We start from the raw sequence: 15411 nt of genomic DNA, 5'->3' as shown, positions 1-15411 counted from the left end.
ATTATAGTTGGGACCTGAGCGGGCTAGTCCAACGCTCAAAAAACCAGTGTAGTTGCGCTCTCTGATAACGCGCCTTTGTTACGCATCTCAATGACGCATTTTAGACTGGTTCTGTAGCGTTCGACTCGCCGACACTCAGTCCACACACAGCCTCGCATAATATGTTTCCATTAGTTCATTTTGAATCTTATTCCAATTACCATAGAGTAGTAATTTAGTAACCGGTTAAAGCGTCCCAACCTTTTCTATGCATGTAAGTACTAAGTAGCACGTGCGGTTTTACTCAACCATAGACAAAGGATTAGACTTTCGGGCCATCTACAAATCGAACGACTATAGATTCGAACTAAATAACTAATTGAAATTAAAGAACAATCACTTGAAAAGGTTCTGACCGCAACTTCTGGCTGCGTAGATTTGTTCTTGATTTGATACTGAAAATGTCAAATCAAGTTGACATTTAAAAGTTTCATTCCATTACCGCTCCCGTACCATACCAGAGTAGACTAACGCAGCGTACTACGTAGGCGAACAACTCGCGAACGCGAAGCGAAGCGACGCGGCACGTGGCGAATCAATCCTTTACCTATACTACCTATAGAAGTGTCCTACGTGGGCGATCTCGTTACGAACGCGAACGCCGTGGGCTCGCCGCGCCGCGCCGCTTCGCGATCGCGAGTTGTTCGCTCACGTAAGACGCAGCGTAATAACAACGTTGTCAAAGCCTTAAAAAATCTAATTTACTTCTATACCTACAGGAATGAGATTAAAACGAGAAAGGGTTTCGAAACGCGATATCACGGTTCGGTCACAGATTACTTTACTTGTCATGTATAGCAGATACGCCACTCTTAAATAGTAAGATTTCTACTGAAATTTATTATTTTAATTCATTCACTAACTGCTTCCCGCAACTTTGTATGCGTGGGATGATGATGATTGGTAAAACTATCATATAATGTATTCGCGGGCCTCAAGTTATCTCCATACCAAATTTCATCTAGATCAGAAAGATTAAGAAAGAACAGACAGAAAGAGTTACTTTCGTATTTATAATATTAGTAGGAATATTAATTTATTATTAGTCTGTCAAGCCATTTCCGTCAGGAGAAAAAAAGGCGCGAAGGGTTATCGTCCCATAGAAAATTTGAATTTTACGCCTTATTCTATTGACAAAACATATTTCATGACTAATTATTCGTTGGACATTAACATTAAACATGCCGCATCTGAAATTTTTTAGCTTTTTATACTCGTCGAGAACTTACGAAACACAATTAAGACTCGGCAGGTAATAATATAACAATGCAAAAACGTGATTACGTGATCTATAGGAGCGGCGCTAGTGATATTATATCACTTTACCTAGAAGATTTCCTAGCAAAATAGTGCTTGAGAAAATTAGAAACTGTCTAGATACCTGAAAAAGCAAGGGCTAAATCCTCTAGTCACTCAGAGGCCTAAAAAGGCTTTCCAATACATTATATGGGCCATTTTTTATTTTTTGTCGGTTTTATTTTTTTGTCAGATTTTGATAAAAATTGGTAGGTTTGAAAGGCTCCTTATTTTGGCCGGAATAAACACGAAATTCAAACATGGGACAATTTTTTTTTATAAATTTTCATTGAGATAAGGAAAATTCAATAAGTTTTTATTAAATTTCACTGTATGTTCTACAAAATCTTCTACCGAGTTACGAAAAACCAGTAGAAGATTTTGTAGAACATACAGTGAAATTGCGCCTTTGTTCTGCAGAATAAGAAACTACGAGTATCTATCCACCAAATTTTACCAAAATCTGCAATAATGATAACATAATAAATAAAAAATGACTCATATTTGGAAATATCAAAATTGCATATATCTTAACAAGTTTTATTTAAGTGACTATGATACTTGGATATCTACAAAGTACTTATCTGGGGGCACGGCAGTGCCCCCGCCAAGTCGAGCAAAACAAAGAGGCACGGCCGTACCATCCTTTTCTCGAAGCCATTCAGGCCATTTTCGACGTCCTGTAATTTTGTGCTGGCTAAAGCTAGAGCCCTGAATTTTCAGTGACATATAGGGCATGATATGGCTTACATATATTCCCAAGAACATTCAATTTGAACTTGTAGTTTAAGAATTATTGCATGTCAAATTTCCTTAGTTTTGTCACTGACACACTCGCTCACGATCATCATAATTCTAAGGTACTTCTAGCAGACCCACGAGCGTTTTTAGCGTATTAAGCCAATAAAAACTTAAAAAGTCACGTTTTGAAGATTTAAAAACTGCACAAGTAAGTTTGTAATCCTATATAAACATATGCGATAACAAAGACACGTTTGTAGTTCCCAAAATTAGTATGTTAAGTATAGGTACACTACGTTGTACGATGTGAGTATGAATGAAGATGTGTATAATTATGATATGTGTATACATAGTATGAGTATGGTATGGGTATGAGTATACTAAATGAAGGACTGCCTACAAAAAGAGATGAGATCCCATCAAAAACATTACATGTAAAAAGATGCAAGTCTCGTAACCCAGTTCTTCTATTACAAAAAAGTTTTGAGACGTAATGTGATACCAAGTCGGTTATTTTAGTCAGTGCCAGGGGGTGTTAAAACCGTAACAATATTAGATACTTACCTTAATTTTTTTAATACTTATAATGACTTGGCAATCGCACGGCTACATTATGACATAAGGATAATTCGTCAAATATTTGAAATAATCCTAATTGAACAGCGCTAGCCCTAAAAATGACATATAGTTTGAGCAAAGTAAAGCATTGTGTGCGATTGCCAAGTCATTATATGTATAAAAAAATACAGGTAAGTATCTAATATTGTTACGGTTTTAATACCCCCTGGCACTGACTAAAATAACCGACTTGGTATCACATTACCTACATCTCAAAACTTTTTTGTAGTAGAAGAACTGGGTTGCGAGACTTACATCTTTTTACATGTAATGTTTTTGATGGGATTTATATATTCTGGTCGTAGCATGTCTGTAACATATTAATGTGATCTGCGATTCATTGCTTTTATTGTAAAAAAATGAGGAATGGCTTCGTGAAATATTCAGAATGAAATGGGATTGATGCACGTCGACGCCCTTTGCTCACAGACTTTGATTTGATATCGGATTTCCGTTTGATACTCGGTAGCCGATGTAATATAATAAGGAGTTATGTATAACGAGATTTGCATGTATCTTTATACGAATAACCTGTCAAAGCGTCCTTATGGCAAGCGACAAAGTGGGACTTTTTGCTCGGAAACGACACAAATAGGGAGAATATTCAGTCAGGTGATTATTTGACATCGTGGCCCATCTTTGATGACAAGATCCACCGATAGATGGCTCTGCACGTAAATTAAATGTCGCTAACGAAATGTTATTGTAGATTGTATGAAGGGTATTTTTGATATTCATAAATTTTTAAGATTATGTCGGCGTTTTCTAAAATAAATATTGAAAACCTGATTCTCACAGATCCTTGTTTCTGGGTTCTTTCAACTCAGAATCACTAGCATATTTAATCTCTCACAGGCGTATTACGATTTTAATAAGGTTATGAATTACGTCAGATCCATAACCAATCCAGATCTAATTCAGAACCTGTTATTAAAATCAGAATACGCCTGACAGTATATTTTTTACTTCGAATAACAGTTAACAGTCCATATGACTGATACTTACCTGAGACATATCACTTGACTGTCAGTTAATCCCTTCTTCATAGATACCTATACCCCGCCAGCAGCTTTCAATTTTAGCCTTTCTAGCATTACCAGGCGTGGCTCACTCTGCGATTTCGTCGCGTCGCTACAAGTACATGCGCCCCACACCAATGTTGGTGTCTAGCCATAGTAGTTGCCGCGCACCGCTACGGAACGGACGCCTGTTCGCGCATGCGCCACCTAGCGGTCATATCTGTCGTAATAGACGCTTTGTTATAGAGTGAAACTTCTGCACCAAGTACTATTTATTCTGTGCCAATACACAATGACGGCTGACTAAGTGATCACTTCATGCTTTCTATTCTAAAAAAGCTCAATAAAATAAAAATCGACCTATTTATAATAGAAGAAAAATCACTCAGTGTCAAAACTCACAAATCGGTATCGTGTCGCTGTGACATCTTATAAGCATTGTTCGAATACGGCAGATAGTATGAATTATTGTAGCCTAATCACTAGTGTTGTAACTAGTAAAATAAAGCATTAAACCGGTTAGGTGCGCCCTCGCATATCTAGGTCAGAGTCGTTGTGCTTATTGCCAATGTTTTTATTACGGCATTGTTCAAGAACACCCATTTTCTTGTTAAGGGATGGGGTAAAAATACTCGTTAATATTTGAGGAACGGAAATACTTGCACTTGTAAGTATGTCTATAATTATTTGGATTTCACGGGCCTGTAAATCCCGGTCTTTGAATAGGCCCTATAAAAAGGCATGCGTGGGGGAATACTTCTTATTATTATGATTATACGTAATCCTATATTATCCCTAACAATATTATAAATGCGAAAGTCTCCATTGCATTATTTCTAGATAGTTCTAGATGAAGTTTGGTATGGAGATAGTTTGAGTATAGGTTTTACTGTAATCTGTAGGGAAAAGAAATAAAAAATATTCATTTCACGGCAATAGGCATAGGACTTAAGTCGAAGTCTCGGGCAAAACTATTGAAATATTAAAATGCTGCTATAAAAATATTGAGACAATACAGTACTTAAAAATATCTAAACTGGTACCCTGATGCCTCGAGTCTTAACAATAGTATGTTAAAGTATTTTGAGCAATTTCTTCGTGACTTCAATAATGTTTATACCATATTTTGCAAAATTATTATATACACGGTGTTACTTGAGCCACTGAAAACCTGAGACACCCCAACAGATTTTATTTATTTTAAACTCATCTTGAGTATTTATTCTTTAATCCGATAAATATTTAAAAAAATTCGTTGTTTAGTTTTCTTAACAATTCTCTTCGACTGGTAATTCTACACAAGATACTTCGTCGTTTTAGTGACATCAAACAATTGCTAGTTACCATCGTAAACACTGTTAACTGACCATTTGCATACCTTACTGCAACGAGATAAGGTTTACCAATGGCAAGTTAAGGGTGTTGGTCATTGACAAATAACGTGTCCAATGCTAGTTATTGATATTGCATTACAAACTTGTAGTCTGAGCATGTAAAAATAATAATAAAATACCCCCATTAAAATATAGCGCAATCGATTCTCCTATCGATTCTGAACAAACTGTTTTTAGGTTTTCAGTGGGTCATGAAACACCGTGTATAACATCCTAATTAAATTTATTATTGTTTTATATCTCGGCGATGGCCATCAAACATAAAGCCTGACCAGTAATCACGCGCCATGTTGCGGAATTTCACTGGAACTAATTTTTTCATACTACCTATACTGAACTGTCACTGTGTGTTGTATTGAGAATAACAGCACCCTCTTGACAATGATCATATATAAAGGTAGTTGGCCAGGCTTTAATAATGTATGGATCCTTTAAAAACCTGAACACTCCTTTTTATGAAGAACCTACTACATATGTATGTATAGGTACATACATTATTGTATAAGAGATACAATTATACTAAGTCTAGTCTACTATCTTTGAAACTCTAGGTCCATGGGGTCCCAGCGCGCATAAGTTGTTTGCAGAAATCGCGAAGCGTCTGGTTGACGTAACTGGTGACCGAAGAGCTGGCGGCTTTCTCGCACAACGTATCAGCATTGCGATACAGCGGGGAAATGCCGCCAGCATCCTTGGTACAATGCCTCAAGGGCCTATTTTAGATTTAAGCTAGTTATTAATTTCGTTTACGTAGTACCACTGTATATATCTTGTATGTAAATAAATGTTTCCACTTACTAAGTATTTATTCATGTTATTCCCCACACTAACTTTTATTGCAATGTTATTTTACTTCACTTTTATACGCTTGACACACGCAACAATAATATAAAGCGTGTATTTATACTTTATCCGATATAATTACAGAACTAGTAAGTATTTATTATACTTACTTGGTAATATTTCGCAGCGCTACATAATTGGCACTTACCGTACGTACTCGAAGTACCTAAAAGCGAGAAAGTTTAATTTGAATATGCTCTGTAATGAGCTAATTTGGACGTAAATACGATTGTTTAACATCAGGGTTGTATTCATATCAAGCTTTTATTAAAGTACGAGTTTGGGCCGATTTATGTTTTTTTGTCGAGTTTTTTTCGCTTGATTGTAGAGCTATACATTCTGGAATATGAATAAAAAATCCCAATTTGGGACTAAAAAAAAAAGTTTTCTTTTGACATACCTACGTTGAAATTACGCTTAAAGGATTACATTTCTATGACATGACAGGTGATCACGTGATGCCTTCCATAGAAAACGAAGCGCCGGAAGCTCCGGCCCGGACGCGGCCCGGTCTAACGTGAGTCATCCTTTATGAATAAACATTATTGTATTAGAGCAGGGGACTCTATCCACCAAATTATCGAAATATTACCGATATATTTTAAACCGGTACTGGAAAACTATAGCGTAAGTAATTATTTATTAAGCGAAATCTCAGATATAATGAACCTCAGCGTAAATCTGGGCTTAAAATTGAAATGAAACTGAACTGGGAGAAGCAGTTGTTATTGGTCCGAACTGGATTAACTGTGTAAGTGAATACTGTGCACGTTGCACGTACAATGTACATAGGTACCGTAAAATGGGGTGAGTAGGAGCAAAACTGACATTCAAACCTCGATAACATTTTATTTTTACATATGCAAACTGAATGGTGTATATAATAAGTGTTCCGGACGTTTGTATTTTAGTTTTTATTTTATTTTGGGTAGTTCCATTTTATAACTTTGACGATAAACAGGAAATCCCACCTCACCCCGTAGTCCCTTGTAATTGGGGTGATACAAAGGTGATTTTGGAAGATTGTTGGATCGATTTTTTTCATTATGAGTATTACTATAGCTCCATTTTAAATTGGAATACATTATTTTGGTAGCAGTAGCCTTAAAATCCCATCTCACCCCCCTTTCATCCCTTCTCTCCCAACTCTTCCCACGAACCCTACTCACCCCATTTTACGGTACCTAAGGTATTGTTTTATTTAGGTTCCCTATTGTGTTGCAGATTTTTTTTTTTAAATATTTTTGTATTGCATAATGTTACTTGGTAGGAATACCGTCTGGCATACTGATTTTCGCATAATATTACTTTGCACAATTTCGTTTCGTATAATATTATTTGGCAGAAAACCCTAATCCCCACTTAGAAAATTCTGCCAAATGAATATTATGCGAAATGACTATTATGGCAAAGTATCATTCGACTAAAAGTTTTCTGCTATACCTGTTATGCGAAGTGTATTTCTGACAAATAATATTCTGCCAGATGAGGGTAACCGATTTACTTATGTTACATGTAGGTATGCTTATTTCTAAACTCCGTTAGTTAGACCAAGATAACTCTGCATCGATTTTCATAGCAAAGACTGTAAAAGAGTTATTTAAATAATTCGTCATAATTTTGTAGAAGTTTGACGTTTAAAATAACACACGCTCTGTCTGTGCTATCAAAATCGCTGCAGAGTTATCTTGGTCTAACTCTATTAATGTTGTGATTCATTGAAAATCAGTGTTGCCAAAAGTATCTACCGTAGGTAATCCTAACTTATGAATGAATTCTTGGAATATACTGTTAGAAAAGCAAGAAAATTGCGCAATCACATATTATTTCTGAATTCAATACATTCACTAACATTTGACATAATTCCGATTTTAGTCGCGCCATTGATATTTGACAGGCCATCGTTTACATTCTAGACCTGTGACCTGAATCTTCATGAATAGTCTCCTCGAAAGCCTTTTGCATGTGAAGTGTGCTACGTAGGCAATCCGTAGAGGTTCTACAACGTAGCAGATTGCTCGTAGCTGTAACTACGAACTATAGTTTCATGACGCTTCAGAGATAAATACAATTTTTGTTCTGCAGAAGATGGCTATTCGAGCAATATATAAGATGAACCATAGCGACTCACTAAGAGATTGTATTCATTATTTTTTATGTGTAATTACTAATTAGTTTTGTATATTATAATTTTGACGTAAGTGAATATATATTTTCTCAGTCAATATATATTTTATTTATTTTATAATCAATTCAAATAGTTTTATTTTAGATTTGCTAACTTCTAAAGGGTCAATGCGGAAACAGTTGCTAGGCTCAAACAGTGGCTCAGTTGCCTAAATATCGCCTCTCTCGTGTTGAAATTAGTTTGACTGAGACACTGTACCCGGCATTTTTTACCGAGCCACTGTTCCCTTCTTAATCCTACCGATAACGGTAGCATATGCATATGTATCAAATTTCATGTCAAATGGCACTCAAAGTGTACGGCCAAAGTGGCGAGCATGACGAGCATCCATCGGAGCATTAAGCAAACGCCAAAGTGTTCCGTGCACCGTGCACTCAGATCGTTCTCATTTAGGGTACACTTAGGTGCATTGCTGACACGATTGAATATTCTATCCATTACTAATTTTATCAAGGAGATTGACAGTGATACTGCTCATCAACACTGTTGCAGCAACGCTGCAAAACCGTATTTCCGGACCTTTATCCGGACAAAACTTGTTTTTGCTCTATTTCGTTTGTTTTATAAACGAGCTATATAAACTAATTACAGACCTAGACCTTATGTCATTGTATTATGCAAAGTTTCATTAAAATCCAACACGTAGTTTTAAAATGAGAACGAAACTGCGTTTGTATGGGAAGGTGAAATTCGGCCGAGCTTGTCGGGGACTTTAAATTACTTCATTCAAAAAAATGTTCTCGGAAAAACGGTGGCTCCCAGTTATTAAGAATTTATTAAAGTCCTATTTTCCGTAGCCCATTTTTCCACCTGCTAAACTTTTAATGACTAAGTTTATCAATTCCGGAATCCCAGATCTGAAGTTCCAAACTTGAGTACAGATTACTTATAAGGTAGTAGAGATACGTCACTTCCATTAAAATAACTTAGATTTTTACCGTAAGTTAGAATTTTCCCTAAATCTACAACGACAGAATTTGCACCACTTCACACACAACACACACACACACACACACATCACATTTCAACTAAAAATACAGTACCTAAACGAGTGACATTTAATAAAATGAACACCGGTATTTTACAAATATCAAAGGCCATCAGTAATATTTCAATCAAATTCCATCTCAAAAACGTCGGTTCAACATTCACTAAATTTCTACATGTAGTGTTCGAATATAACATAACATACACACATTCAGAGGGGGAACGCGGCCAGTGTCCTGGGAACAATGCCTCAGGCTAAGTTAGGATTATATTTTGTTTAATTTCTGTTTTGTATGTCAATGTATACAATTTGTCTAATTTATGTATTTATACTACAAGTAAACATACACATATTATTATATTCAGTTTCTATTTGCGAGTTCCTATAACTGGCTCTGTATTGTTATTCAAAAAGTTAAACTAATATTTTATAGCTGTTGGAATTCCTTGTATAAATAAATAAATAAAGTACACGCCAAAAAAATAGGCAGGAACGCAAAAGGATTACAAAATTGAAAATTAAGATAGTTATCTATAAATATAAATGCAAAAAAATATCATTCATGTTTATCTAGTTCGTTTGATGTAGGTATCTGTTGTCTTACTCGCGTCTCAGGCAATGCAGCGTCCGTGGAGAGATCACTTTAACCACTTCAGCTTGCTGAGTGGAAAACAGCACGGAGAGTGGCAGTTACCGGTTCTAAGTCCAAACAGATAGGCGTTAGTGCGGACGCCAGGGGTCACTCTCGGCAGTGGGTCCATCGCAGGCCCATTGACAAGTTAATCCTTTCAGATCGATCCCACCAACTGGGAAAAGGAGGCTGAAGATCGCGACCACTGGAGGAAGACCCTGGGTGAAGGGTTAGTTGCACACGATGAAGTGTGGTTTAACCTTCACACTAGTCGAGAACTGAGACGCCAGCGCGCCGTTCTCCCACCTTCGTCACCGGGCACAGCATTCTCCTGCCAGCTATGCGGTCGCGGCTGCCGCTCTCGCATTGGACTTACTTGTAATTTGCGGAAGTGCCGCTCTTATGGACGCTGTTTGAACCATCATTTATTGATGTTACAGGCCAATGATGGTGTATCTGTTGTTTTATTTAATCTGTTACTGAAGTTCATTTCCGCGTTATTTGGTTTCTTATCAATTTGCCTGCATATATACGTATATGTAAAGTTTATTCCCGAAGTTAAATTACGATCGTATATTTCTGTTATACTTTTATGCTGTATCCGAAGTTTTTTATTACAAAGTCGAGTTAACATTTGTTTACTTTTCTTTTTTACATAAAATATGCTATATTAGAAAAAACATATCGGTGCTTTCTAAGTATAATTGTTATACGAGGTTAGACGCAAGCGCGCCGTTCTCTAAGTATAATTGTTATATATTTATGATTAGAATAAGTAAAAATATTTAACTTTAATATTTTCTCCAAAACATTTGTTATTTATAACATGTATGCAGGTTATAAATATACATAACATTTATTACATGCTTACGATTTTTCCTTGAATTTTGCACATGTAATTCGTCTGTAGATATATCACCAAAAATGTATCCCAATATAATTTGAAATATTTTATTTTAATCAAGTTAATCTAGGTCCATGGGGTCCCAGCGCGCATAAGTTGTTTGCAGAAATCGCGAAGCGTCTGGTTGACGTAACTGGTGACCGAAGAGCTGGCGGCTTTCTCGCACAACGTATCAGCATTGCGATACAGCGGGGAAATGCCGCCAGCATCCTTGGTACAATGCCTCAAGGGCCTATTTTAGATTTAAGCTAGTTATTAATTTCGTTTACGTAGTACCACTGTATATATCTTGTATGTAAATAAATGTTTTTATTTTTAACACATGCAGAGGTGCCAAAATATACTCGTTCATCATACGGTGTTGCGTGTTTGAATTATAACATAAGTTTCTGTTCATTATAATTACTTTACAACAAAATTTAAAGCTCCATAGCTAAAGGCGTAGAACATCGTATTAGCCCCACTTACACCATTCAACTAACCCGGGGTTAACCGGTTAAACCTAGAGTTACCATGGTTACCAATACAATGTGACACTGGGTTAACGGTTTAACTGCTTAATCCCGGGTTAGTGGGATGGTGCAAGTGGGCCAAGATAGTCTAAACAAGTTTTCTAGTGTGAAGAATTCTTTTCAAATTTTATCGCTTAGCACTCGCCGGTCCCGGACGTCATAAAATTGGAAATATGTACCGTGCATCGCAAACTTTATGACGATATAAAATTAAGGACCGACATTTCCACTAGTAACCGACTTGCGGCGTCGAAAATGTGCTCTGTGGTCAGAATTTGTAGCTAACGAAATTTTTATGTGCGGAATATTTTAATAGCTAGCCATACACGCACGGATTTGCCCGTCGGATCTGCCTGAAAGATGTGTCAGGCGGACATATCCGTAAATGTGTGGCGAGAAATAGACACAGATTTGTCCGCCGGATGCCCGTCCGCTGCCCATCTGTGTCTATTTCTCGCCACACATTGACGGATGTGTCCGCCAGACACATCTTTCAGGCAGATCCGACGAGCAAATCCGTGCGCGTATGGCTAGCTTATAGTTTAGTTAGGTACCTTTATATACCTACCTCTGGCCTCAAATGATGGTCCCTAATGACAGAGCCTTAGGTACTAGGTAAGGTACCTTACATTTTGGTTTACCTTTAATTTTTAGTTAATTGCTGTGATAACAGAATATTCGCTCCCCAAACATTGTCTTCTACAATGTTTTTGCGTCATAATTTACAAAATTACAGTCTAGCCCTCGCTTCTCAAAGGCCTCATACAAAGGCTTGTTGACGGCACAGAAAATTCCTTGTCTGGGTCCGGCAAAACTGTCTGCCTTTTATAGGGATAGCTTTACCCTTACCACTAGTCACTGACAGTGTCAACCTTATTTTATCTCATATGTTAGATATTTCCTGAGACTGTTCCTATTAGTAATATAGACTGGTTTAGTTGTAGGCTTGACAGCCTACACCGAGCCTAAAGTAGTAAAGTGAGATAGACATATATAGCTCTCTGACGTTGAGTGTACCTAAAGAGTTTATTTGAGTTTATGGTATTATTGTCATTTAATGTATTATAAAACATCATCAACATTGTTATAAATATTCTTAATATTTAATAGTTGATTAATACCAGTAAATGTCTAGTATTATATCTTAGCATACATAAAACTGTTGATTAAAACAAAACGCCATTGATATGAGGCATAACAAAACGCAAGTGTCAAGACTGACTGATTGCTAATATAAATAAAAAAACATTTAGAACGCTTTGTAAAAATAACATTAAACTACATATTATTCAGCAGATAAATATAGTTTTAATTGGTGAATCCACCGGCCGATATTACATATAAGTCATCACTATCATTAGTTTCGTATGTTACCGTCTTCTGGGAATGTTACAGGGGCCCGTTTCTCAAAAGCTTGTAGCTTGTAATACAAGTGGAAGTCCCTTTCTAACAAAAGCTGTCAATAAGTGTCATCCGCTTGTATTACAAGTTACAAGCTTTTGAGAAACGGTCCCTTGGTAACATTGGTAACCTATTAGTAACATTTCCAAATGGAAACTGACATGGAAGCATGGAACGCATCCTTAACGCCGGCTGGAGGTCTCCCGCGTTTTCCATCTGTCACTGTCATTATTGTCAATGTCAATACATGCATGATGATGCAATGTACAATGTTCTTGTTAATAAATCTTATATATCTCAATAAAAGTATCATTTAATATTACAGAAACTTACTGTTATTACTTATATACGCTAAAGTCTACGTAACTTACTTTCTTTGCATCTCGCTCGTACTGACATATTAGTGCGAGCGAGATGTATAGAAAGTAAATTACGTAGACGTTACCGTGTATGTCAGTGTTGACCGTGTTGACACTGTTAGTGACTCGTGGTAAGGGTACTTATGCATTGTCAGCATTCCGCGCGCCTACGGATGGTCCAACGTATAGCTTACTCTTTAGTTGTCTCCCGGTTGTGAGTGTAGCAATAAGGCCCACTTGCACCATTCCACTAACCCGGGGTTAACCAGTTAAACCTGGAGTTACCATGGTTACTAGTACAATTTGACACTGAGTCAACGGTTTAACTGCCTAATCCCGGGTTAGTTGGATGGCGCAAGTGGGGAGAACCTAAGCTTTCTTATTTCAACTCCCAGTACACATTTCCGTAGCTATAGATACTTAGATAGAGGGTACCAATGTGGTTGGCAGATAGAAAATCTTTACAATAGTCACTAGCATAGGTATATTCCTGTTAATCGTGTCACAATCATGTTTTTATTTTATTTTATTTTAGGGCCAGGATGCGGGGGAAACCTTTCCTGGCGCCATCTATAGAAATCTGCATCAATTGCTATCCACACTATCAACCTTTTGGTGACGAAACTTAAAAATTCAAACTAGAGAAACACTTAAGTACGTATCTTATTTTTAAAAACCATTGGAGAAAAATTCCGAAACCATTGGTTGCGAACGTTGTATGAAAAAAATGACCGCTAATAATATTCTCAAAACTCGTAAACATGTCTACCCGAACACACCCTCGACACCATTTCATTATGGCGGACATAAAATGGCCAAAATGGCGGCAAGTGTATTTATTACTCAATCCCCTAAGCTATAGTGATTGAATTCGCTATAATCTTAGATTAGTGTAAATATATTTATATTAGGGAGAATTTAGGGAAATGGAAAAAATGGATAAATACTTTGAATTCAGTTTATATTATGTTTCCATTTGCTACTTTATAAATACTGTTTATATTGGTTTACCAAAAAATGATTAAGGTCCACTTTTATTTATTGTCGATTGTTTTCGTTAGATTTGGATAAAATTTGGCTGGTTTGAGGAGTTCCTCATTCTGGATAGAATAAATACGAAATCACAATTTGGGAAACAAAATGTAATATAATATTCAGTATTACCGAAAATACCATACGTTTTCGTAACTCAATGGAATATTTTTTACGACATACGGTGTAATTGCGCTTATTATGCAGAATATGGAACTATCTATCCAACAAATTTAACCGAAATCTGACGAAAAAACGATGACTTTTATTTTTACTTTAATATGTAGGGACTTTTAATAAAATATTAGAATCACCAAAATGTCGAGACACTTCGTCAAAAACGTAACCTACGAAATTAGGTATCGACCCACTCTATACAATACAAATAACATAACCTACATTACGTCTTTTGCAACTCCTTCTATCCGAATAAACACATTTATTTACCCCGTTATTTATATTCGTCTTTCGATTATGTTTTCAATACATTCTTCGATAGCCAATCCTCTTCATATTGGCAAAGAGGGTGGTTTCAAATTTAACGGATTAGATAGGTATACGCAGAACAGTGTTTTCTGAAGATGGTTCACTGAGTTTGAAATCTAAATAAATCTGTAAGACAGGTGAATCTGGAAAAATAATTTAAAAAAAGTGGGTCTTGAAAAGGGAGAATGAAAGGGGGCTTTTCCATACAAACATAGTCCTTATTTTACTCTCTGGATATTGACATAATAAAAAATGGTCGGCTGCCAGCGTATTTCTGATCGGCTTGACTCCTTGGCGCTGCGTAGAGATGTAGCCTCGCTAAATTTTCTATCGCATGTATAACGGGGAGAGCTCCGAGGAATTGTTCGGATTAATCCCTGCCGCTTCTTTCCGCCACCGTTCTAAGCATCAACATTTCCATCTTCACCACTTAGATGGTTGGCACTCATGGCAGTCGCAGAAACCTCCCTCGTACGTACATCTAAACTGTCGCCTGCGGTATTTCCGGACCGATGCGACCTTCAAACCTTCAAGAAAAGAGCGAACTCCCATCTTCAATATCGGCAACACACTTACAACCCCTCCAGTATTGCGGGTGTCCATGGGCACGGTAATCGCTTACCATCAGGGGCCCGTTTCGCAAAAGCTTGTAACTTATATTAAAAGCGGATGGCACTTTTTTACAGCTTTTGTTAGAAAGGGACTTCCACTTGTATTACAAGCTACAAGCTTTTGAGAAACGGGTCCCTGGCGATTTCGATTCGCCTGCTCCTATCATAAAAAAACGTTAGAATTAGTGAATTAACGTTAAAATAAAGCAGACTCATTGTGGTACGACTATTCTGTGTCAATACAAACAGAAGGATTTTCGGGCACCTTTTTAGCGAAATTAACTCTTTTCAATGTGTACCTATTAGAAGTTCATATTTGGGTAGATTTGTTTGGGAAGAATGTATTCTG

The sequence above is a fragment of the Cydia strobilella genome, chromosome 23 (genome assembly GCF_947568885.1).
Source record: "Cydia strobilella chromosome 23, ilCydStro3.1, whole genome shotgun sequence".
Taxonomy (NCBI): Eukaryota; Metazoa; Arthropoda; class Insecta; order Lepidoptera; family Tortricidae; genus Cydia; species Cydia strobilella.
This window is presented reverse-complemented; position numbering follows the sequence as displayed.